At 46.1% G+C, this 9,865-nt stretch overlaps 1 protein-coding gene across 1 annotated transcript in view; it reads right to left on the reverse strand.

The window, feature by feature from the left end:
• The window catches only part of myt1lb (myelin transcription factor 1-like, b), a 91,384-nt gene extending 81,956 nt beyond the window's left edge, over nucleotides 1-9,428 (reverse strand). The window contains exon 1 of the mRNA XM_048227578.1: nucleotides 9,043-9,428. The gene's annotated coding sequence lies outside the window, so the exon portion shown is untranslated. The remainder of the gene's footprint in view (nucleotides 1-9,042) is intronic.
• Between the last annotated feature and the right edge of the window lie 437 nt (nucleotides 9,429-9,865).

Genomic DNA, 9,865 nt, shown 5'->3' on the forward strand with positions numbered 1-9,865 from the left:
CGGGTGGCGAGGAGGGCATATTGCACCATTCCCAGGCAATGGCCTCGATGACGTTTCATTTTTCACTTTTCCTCTTTCGCAAAGGAAAGAAAGAGGGAAAGAGAAAGAGGGAGAGAGAAAGAGAAAGAGAAAGAGAGAGAGACAGAGAGAGAGAGAGCAATGGGAAAAAAATAAAAAAAACATGCTTTGTCTGGCCAAACAGGTGTATTAATGATTCATCCCCAGCAGCTGTACACCACAGGGACAATGAGAGAGATGGAAATGTTTAATGAGACAGGAAGCTGTTTGGCCATCACTCACGCCGGCTGGCTGCGTCGCTGCTTTCTTTCTCTCCCCGTCTAGTTCTCAATCACCTCGCACCCACCTATTCACTGTACTGGCAGAAAGCTCAGAGCAGGTGAGAACAATCTCCTCCACCTCCACCTCCACCTCCACCGCTATCATCTCTCAGTGGCCCCCGAAAGGCAAACACCAGACATGCGCTCTGCCCCACCTACACCTGTGAAAAATATCTTGCATGGAGTCAAACTGGAAGCAAAACACAAAACAGGTCACATAGTGACTGCTGACCTAATCTTAAGCTATCCTCCACCCCTGCAGGCCTTAGCACACAACAATCTAGCCAGGCAATTATTAGTTCATTTGAAAAACCCTATTACACAATTAATGTCTGCCTGCATTTGAGACTTTGTCATTTTTTATTTTTTTTGGTCCACAAACCTGTATGTTCAGCATGCAATAATTCAGCAGGCGAGCCTGGGAAATGATTGGGCTGTTATGCAAGATGGAAATGAGCTTGCCACGCTTTGCAGTGGCGGGCTATTTTGGAACTCCACACACACACACACACACACACACACACATCAGAAAACGCTGGGCCGAGCTGAAAAACTGGGTCAGCGAGAGAGTGGGGCAGCACCTTCATTTGGTAGCAAATAGAGTCTGCATGAAAGACGCGCACGCCACTCTGGCGCACATTCAGAAAAGAGGGGGGGGAATAGACCACGATTTTCATTCTTGATTTCCTTCTCGTCATTTTTATTTATTTACTTGAATGTTTTTTTTCCCCTCTTCCCCTTCCTGGCGCTAAAAAGTGACACCGATGCACATTGCCACAGACGCCAGTTGTTGCAAACTGCGGAAACAGCAGATGTCAACGCGCCAGACAAAAAAAAGCATGCATTTAAACATTGCGGGGGGAAACAGGCGCAGAGTATTTCCACTTGATTGGCAGCGGTCAGTGAACTCTAGCGTGGCGCTGGAGGGGGTGGTGGGTCACCAAGATTCATGGGCTGGAGGACAGAAATAGTGTCTGAGACGAAGGGATGGATTGGGAGAGATAGAGAGAGGGAAGGGAGAAGGAGAGAGAGAGAGAGAGAGCTAGGAGTGCGATAGAGGACAGAGGTAGCTCCTGTAAGTAGGGCAATTCCACCCTGCACCTGAGGGCTCACCCTTCCCTCCTGCAAACCGCTGACAAGGCACCAAAGAGTCCTCCCTGCCTCCCTCCATCTCTCACTCTTTCTCTCACCCCTCTTTCTGTCTTTCTTTCTTGTTCTTGCACAGTACTAGTATTACTATTCTGTCTATGTTTACCCCTGCATGTGTCTCCCTCTCTCCCTCTCTCTCTCTCCCTCTTTCTCTGTGTGTGTGTGTGTGTGTGTGTGTGTGTGTGTGTGTGTGAACCCATACTCCAGAGGCCAGAGATCACTAACAATTGATGACAGGTCATCTGATCTCGCCCAGGTGTGTGGTGTGAAAAGAGGACAATTAAGGACGCTGCATGCAGGAGAGAGCAATGGTCTATGGTCCAAATAGATTTTTCTAAAAGTCAAATTACGGAGGTCCTCCTCTTGTACCATTTGGTTAGAGTGTTGCATAGCAGTCTGGCAAGACTGACCTCGATTCTTCAAGGTCAAATGGAATTGTCTGCACACCTACGCAATGAGAGTAAATCCACTGTCACATTTCATGGTTCAGCGATGCTGAATAAGATCCCTGGCTGAAGTTTACAGTAGCTGGAGGAAGTACTGTACAACTGGATCAACAACAAGATCTCTACAGGCAAGGTTGTGTCATGGTTTAAGGAGTGCTCAGCAATGTCATTAGACCTTTAAACACCCTGATCTTGTTACCTGAGGAGCTTCCTGCACAAACAGCTTGACTGATAATTAGAAGTTGGCTATCATCACAGTCTTCTGTGCATTCTTTGGGTACCACAGTGAAGCTGTGAACAATCAGCTAAGGCAACCAATGGTGTCAGGCTAGCTAGGTCAACATTTAGGTATTTATTTACCCACAAAGACTTCCTCAATAACATAGTCATAAATGTGTCATAACTATGGTATAACAGGCACTATTATGTAAGGTTACTAGCTGTGGGCTCTGAGAAATGTAATTTCAGGATATTGCATAGCTAGCCATTTGAATCAACGAGATCAATAAACATGGGAAATTATACTTTGTGATCTTGGAAGAATGCAGTGATGTCACCATGTTGCTGAAATAGTTAAATAATAGTTGTGACATGGTCTAAAATCAACCCTCAAATTCAAACAGACTATTTTAGTAGCTATTGCAGCCATACTCGTTACAACTAGGGGTTAAAGAAATCAATACCCAAAAGATATCTAGCATCGGATTAGCTGTCCATAGCGCTATAAAATATTTGATCCCAGCAGTAAGCATGGTCAGTGATTGATTCATACTTTCATTGCTAAAACATATATGAGTAGATGACAGATTCATATTCTAAACTTTGTGCCATGTAAATTACAAATTCTAGCTTGATCATCAGTTGGGATCCACTGCCAAGACAACAAATAATTTAACTATTCACTAGACACTCCGAAGAGTTAGGAAACACATTTATTTTTTAAGTTTGTACAAAAGAGCAAAGCAAATTGTGTCTCTTGAAATGTTTTTCATTCACCAACCTTGTCTGGGTCTAGCTGCCCTTATCATGGTCAACACACACACACACACACACACACACACACACACACACACACACACACACACACTCACACACAGACACAGACACACACACACACACACACACACACACACACACACACTAAGCTCTACTCAAGTGGCCTCATCCGTCCAAGCCACCATGTAACTGTGCCCAGGTGATGAGAACCCTGGGCAGAATCATGCATTGGTTTCATGCCTGGCTGCGTTGGTCCATCACACCCCACCACCATCCTCTGACTGCGTAGCACACCCCACCCCTCCACTTCTCTGTTCTCATTGACTGCACATTCATCCCAACCGGTGTCACTTGCCATTATCAATTACCCATTAGACAGGGTAATATTCGCCCAATATTGCAGTTGTGTGACTGGGAGATTTTACAGTGATCAAAACCGACAAATCTGATTTAAAGAGCAGGCATAAATAAGGAGTGGGCGCCCTCACCAATATGCCCAATGAATAATGGATGTGTGTTTTGTAATCATTTTCCAATATCGCAGCGCTTTCCTCAACCCTCGCACAGGGACAACTCGCTCTTTTTTTCATTCCCTCTCTTTTTTGGCCTCAGTGTTTCATTTAATCTCATTTTTTTCCGTCCCCTTCTCCACCTCAGCCTGTTTTTGTTTTGCATTCTTGTGGTGGCAGAGACACGCGCCATAAATGTCACCAGCACGCGCCAAACTGCAGAGGTTAGAAAAATTCCTGCTGGGATTGTCAGATTAGCATTTCCAAAGCTTTTTTTTGTTTTTTTTCCAGAGGATGTCTTCATGACTTCACAGGCACGCCTGCCTCATATGGAGGCACTGCCGTGCTGCAGAGGAGGTAGGTGGGAGCTCCACTCAAGTCCTCCAGATGAAAGCTAATGCTAGACCTGCCCTCCTTATTTGGTGTTCTCATCTAAATTGTTGTCCATTATCTTTGTGTGTTTCGTGTTGAGGTGGACACAAGTCATTTAAGAGTGCCTAATGGTGGGATCATCACCCGAAGGACTGATCACATTAGTATTCTGCTTACCACTAATACCACTTGCCTCTAAATTGATTCACAAAAGAAAACGCTGGACATACTTTAAGAGTGCTGTATCACAAACAGTGACTCATCACACACACACACACACACACTCACAGCGGCAAGCCTCTGACTCCAGACTCTTATGCAGCTCACAGACAAAAGCTTGACTAAAATGGAGGCCATCTCTAAATGTCCCAGTAAAAGAAAGAGAGAAAGAGAGAGAGGCACAATGGTCAAATGGCAGTAAAAAGAAGAAAAAAAAAATAGAGAGAGAGAGAGAGAGAGGGAGAGAGAGCAAACGTAAAATAAGTCTACAGTAGAGCAGCCTCAGTTGGCCAGAGGCACCTCTCCCACCTCCTTGAGCACTCAGACATTATCAGCTGCCCACAGAGCATATAACTCATGCAAATCCCCCAGCCGCTATTTTTTGGTGACAAACTTTTGATGGCGACAGTGGCGGTGGAGGTGAGCATTCTCCCAGCGAGATTAATGCCCGTGGGGCCTTGTTATGCCACAAGGTGAGAATGGGCATTAATCACCCGCCTCTCCGCATGCCCGGCGTTTCCCATTACCGCCGCGCGCCCGGGCTCAGATTGATTTTTAATTGGCCCTGCCGCTGGGAAATAGATCATGTTTTCCCTCGTTGGAAAAGGCAGGGCCCATCAGCCTGCTGCCATACCCACCCACCCACCCCAGACCTCCGCCTTACACCCCAAACTGAACAGAGATCTGCGGGTCTGGGGTTCAGCCTCAGCACTGAATTCTGGATGCACTGATCTCAGATCAGTTTGATGGTCTATTACTGACCAGGACCCACATCATGCAGCTTGACCGCCCTAAAGTTACATGCATAACTAGTGTTGAGCGGTGAGACATCCAGCATAAAGCAAGTCTCAACACCACATGTAAGATCATTGACCAGGACTGGATGAGGGTGTACAGACTGTTCTGGATCGAACATTTTTTGGGGGGTTGGGGTTATTGTCACAGCAACTTTCTTCCCCATCTTCAAAATGTTAGCTCTCTGCAGTATGATCCTGATTGTATGCAATACAGCAGCAGTGACTCTGAGGTGTGTGTGTGTGTGTGTGTGTGTGTGTGTGTGTGTGTGTGCAGCTTAGGGAAGGCGCTGTGAGTAAGGTGTTTAGTGTTGGAAGGATGACATGATCCTCTCCTGCACTCTGCTGATAGGGCCCTGGGCTGCTGGAACTAGCGTGCAGGGTAGCTGTGTACTATTGCTCTGTATAAAGGGCTTACTCATCCATCTGTGTGTGTGTGTGTGTGTGTGTGTGTGTGTGTGTGTGTGTGTGTGTGTGTGTGTGTGTGTGTGTGTGTGTCTGTGTGTGTGTGTGTGTGTGTGTGTGTGTGTGTGTGTTAGAGCGTGCATGTATGTATGTGTCCGTATGCACGCACACATGTGTGGGTCACATACACATGCTCACACACACACACACACACACACACACACACACACACACACACACACACACACACACACAACACACACAGGATAGCAAACACTCGCTCTCCCACTTTGCTTTCATTTCCCTCCCTTATTATCTGTCTCCCTCCCCGCTCCTTGCCTCTCTCTCTCTTTCTCTCTCTCTCTCTCTCTCTCTCTCTCTCTCCCTCTCTCTCCCTCTGTGCTAGACAGGTCAACGATGACGTGCAGGAGTCCCAGGAGGCCTGTTATTTCCCATTCATTAGTTCATTTCCCTGTGAAGGCCAGCCTAAACATATACTAGCCTTTGAAGACCCCTATTCTAATGATGATCCACGAGACAGATTGTTATAAGGGAGCATCAAATATTTCACCCTAATTTTAGACCATGATTTGGAATGCAATTTTTTATTCATTTTATTCCAATTTTAGCCTGCGTTAATGTCCACAACAATGCATTTTGGCTGTTTAAAATAAGGCAACCTACATATTTGCGTTAGAACATATTACATACGCTAGTGACCTCCACTAGGTGTGATGCAGCTTCCTGGTGACAAACCTACCAACCAATCATAATCACTGGCGTGCCCTCAGGGGGGGAACTCTGGCTTATTGCACCCTGTACTGGCCAGCTGTTGCAAATGTGCCGCGGCTGCCGTCCACCAGGCTAGCAGGAGGGGTTTTCCGCACAGAAGGTCACAGTGAGCGGCGGCCAGAGTGCTAGCCCTCTATTATTTAATCTCATTTCTCCGGCGCGCGGCCCTCAGCACGCACAGCAAAGCATGCTCCTCCAGAGGAGAGATTCTCACTGGAGCTCCCTACCTAACCAAGCTGAACAAGCCACTATGACAAGCCATCTATTTCTTCCCCTCTCTCTCTCTCTCTCTTTCTCTCTCACTCTTTTTTCCCTTTTTCTTTCATTCATACCTGGCCTACATCTCCAGCACCAGCTATGTTACGTACATCTACAGGCGCTGTAGTGGAGAGCTGATGGTGACTCTACACTCTACATTATCACACATGATGTTCTCATGTTATTTGTTCAGATATGTGTAACTAGCAACACCCAAGCGAAGAGTGTCACAGTGATCCTGCTCATAATGTTTGCTTTGTTTACCACTGCAGAACCTCAAAAGAGATTGTTTTTTTATTTCTGGTGGCTTGCAAGGTTTTGCTGGTTTTGACAGTGCTTTGAAATACCTCAACCTGACATGTTTGTTAGACGTGTTTTTCCTCAAAGTTTGGCTTGACCTTTTGTTTACCAAGAAGTGTGTGGTTTATAAAAAAAAAACATGATCAAAGACAGACGCAAAATTAAGAGACTGTGGCTGACTGTTAATTATCATTCATCAGCCAATCACCAAATGTGCTTATGCAAATCATTATTTAACAAACACTAGACAATAGTTCAGACAAACTCGTATCCAATGTTTCACAGCTATTTTTTACTGTGTCTTTCAATGTCTTTGGGCCTTTCTCTCTGATGAGAAAAGTGAAAAAAATAGTTCTTCCTTTGCTTTTTTACTATCCATTAAATGATAATAGCGGATGAGGAACGTTGATAAAGTGCATGTTTCTCATTCCAAAGTGATTGTTGAGTTGTGCCCTATACAGTAACACTGAGGATGGCATGACTGTCAAGGCAACAATGTGTGTGTTGCAGTTCAGGGATGTCAGGCCTCTTTGCAGAGACCCCATGACAGTGGTCTGCTTCCAGCCATAATTGTTCCCTCATAGTGTGTGTGTGTGTGTGTGTGTGTGTGTGTGTGTGTGTGTGTGTGTGTGTGTGTGTGTGTGTGCGTGTGTAAATGAGTGAGTGATTGTAGATTGAGTGTGTGTGTGTGTGTGTGTGTGTGTGTGTGTGTGTGTGTGTGTGTGTGTATTTGTAACTGTCAGGCTGTCCTGCTACTACTGTACACTACAGAACAGGATGTCGCCAACCATTCCTCACTCTGCCTCTTTCTCCTGTCCTTCTCATGTCTCTCTCCCTCTCTCCCCCTCTCTCTTTCTCCCTCTCTCTCTCCCTCTCTTGGGTACCTGCTGTGGAGTCTGCAGTGCAGGTGAGCTGCGTGTTTAACCCTCATACCACTCTAGAGCCCAGCACCCCCCGTCCACTGACCTGCAGCAGGGGGGATGTCACCCCAGCACAGCAGACACTCACTGAGTCTGGATATGAAAAAGGCCATTAGAACAGAGAGCTCTCTTTCACCCTCTCTCTCTCACTCTTTTTCTCTCTCCACCTCTCTCTGTTTTCCTTCCCCTCACCAGACTACTGTGGCCAGCACTCACCAAACCCTTCAAGATCAGGTTACAAGCACGCCAGCTCTCCTGGCTGGTGGGATGACGGGGTGAGGAGGCTGAGTGAGTGGCCCTCAGCATGCGTGGAGAGGAGGCACAGCCTGGGCTTTTTGGGGAGGCTGGGGTGAGAGCCAGCGTGGGAAATAAGCGTGTAAGATTAGCCCTTTGTTGATAAGCTGGGGGTAGGAGATTGCTTTTGGGGAAGCACATGGTCTATGCACGATTCGTAAACAAGTCTCCCATCATAAAAAAGGGACACAATAACTAGATGCAGATGAAGTAACTTTGCTTGAAATGCTTGTATTATCAGCATTCATTTTTTATTATAAATACAATTATTATTATTATTTATTGTTAGCATTATTATTATTATTATTATTATTATTATTATTATTATTATTATGTACTAGCAGTACTAACTGTATTGTATTTAATAAATATCAGTTCAAAACTTTTCAAATAAATTATCAAACACTTAGCTGAATATCAATTACTTACATAATTCAGACATGAGCTATGTTTTCAGTTCTGCAGCAACACAGTGACATTACAAGTTTTTTCCACAAGTCAAACAGAATTTTTCAACTTACTGTAGTTCCATGCATTCTATTCAGACTTGATATGACATGAGCTGCCTATTTTCTGCTCCCTTCTAAGTTAGACCCAAATACATGAGGAAAATAAATTGCGTACAAAAGAAACAAGCCATTTATCCAGCAATAGACAGCAGAGACAATGCACTAGAGTTGTGGGGAACAATGACCTGCTCGACAGAGACCTATAGATGCCTGTAGTCTAGCAACTCACAGTACTTACAGCATGTAGCCCACAGAAGCTTCTGGAGACAAAGCAGCACAACATATGACCTCCACATCTCCTAATCCTACTCTCTTTCTCTCCGTGGGATTGGGAAAGACAATGAGTTCCTTGCTGAGAGATTTTCACATGAACACGTGTGAGTGCGAGGGAAACAGGATGGGAAAATAAAGTAGCCTGCTGCTCACACAGCTAACCCATTAGCATTAGTTTCCCAGCCTACTTTGTTTTGCGACGCGTGCCTCCACAGTATGTCAGAAAGTAGGCAGCAAAGCAGTGCACAGAAAGAGCCGAAAACATGGCAAAACAACAGCAGTAACTCGCTCAGCATCCACAGACATCTCTCCTGTTGTGAGAGCCCAAAATACCCAAGTCTCTTTTGTAACATTTCCTGTGCTTTCCCGACACCTCACATATGCATCTCAACATGTAGAATTCAGCTCAAACACATGCAGAGCCAACCAAAGCTTTGACAACACGCAATAAATATAGAATTGACCCACCAGTTTCAAAATGTTGTCTTCTCTCAAACTTTTATTTTCTGCAGCTCCTTCTTGAAGTGCCTCCTCCTCTTCTTCTCTCTCCCTCTCACTTCTTGCGTTCACGCAAAAACACACTCTCTCTTTCTCTGTGTTTCTCTTGTTCACTCTCTCTCACTGGAAAGTTCTTCTCTCCTCCTGTATGCAAATCATTTTTATGAGTTGAAAGACAGCAGGCACGGAGGGAAAGAGAGGAGGAGGAAAGAGAGAGAGAGAGGGAGCGAGGGAGAGACAGCCGGGGAAGGAAGGAAGGAAGGAAGGAAGCGAGGAGATAATCGGTGAAGGCAGGCGACCAATGGGCCCGGAGCTGAGCAGTGGAAGAGAGAGAGAGTGAGCGAGTGAGTGAGTGAGAGAGGGAGGGAGGGAGGGAGGGAGAGAGAGGGAGGAGGAAAAAAAGAGAAGAGCAGAATGGGGGCAGCACCAATGAGGCGGAGCGGGGAAAGGCAGGGATGGGGCCGGCACAGCGTAGGAGACTGCAAGGAGGGAAGCAGCAGACAGAACGAGAGAGGGAGAGAGATGGAAAGAGAGAGGGATAAGAGAGAGAGAGAGAGAGAGAGAGAGAGAAAGGGAGGAGAGATGCAGAGCGAGAAGAGGAAAGCAGGCTCACCCTCCCCGTCGTGCCTCTCACATCATCGGCGTAGTGCTCTGAGCTGCACAGCACACGCACACGCGCGCGGGGAGAGGACAAAAGAAGAGGCAGAGCAGGCTGGAGCAGCACAAGAAGCAGAGCGCCAAGCTGCGGTACCCTGAAGTGTGTTTGCTGTATGCATGTGAGTGTGTGTGTGTG

The sequence above is a fragment of the Alosa alosa genome, chromosome 19 (assembly GCF_017589495.1).
Source record: "Alosa alosa isolate M-15738 ecotype Scorff River chromosome 19, AALO_Geno_1.1, whole genome shotgun sequence".
Taxonomy (NCBI): Eukaryota; Metazoa; Chordata; class Actinopteri; order Clupeiformes; family Clupeidae; genus Alosa; species Alosa alosa.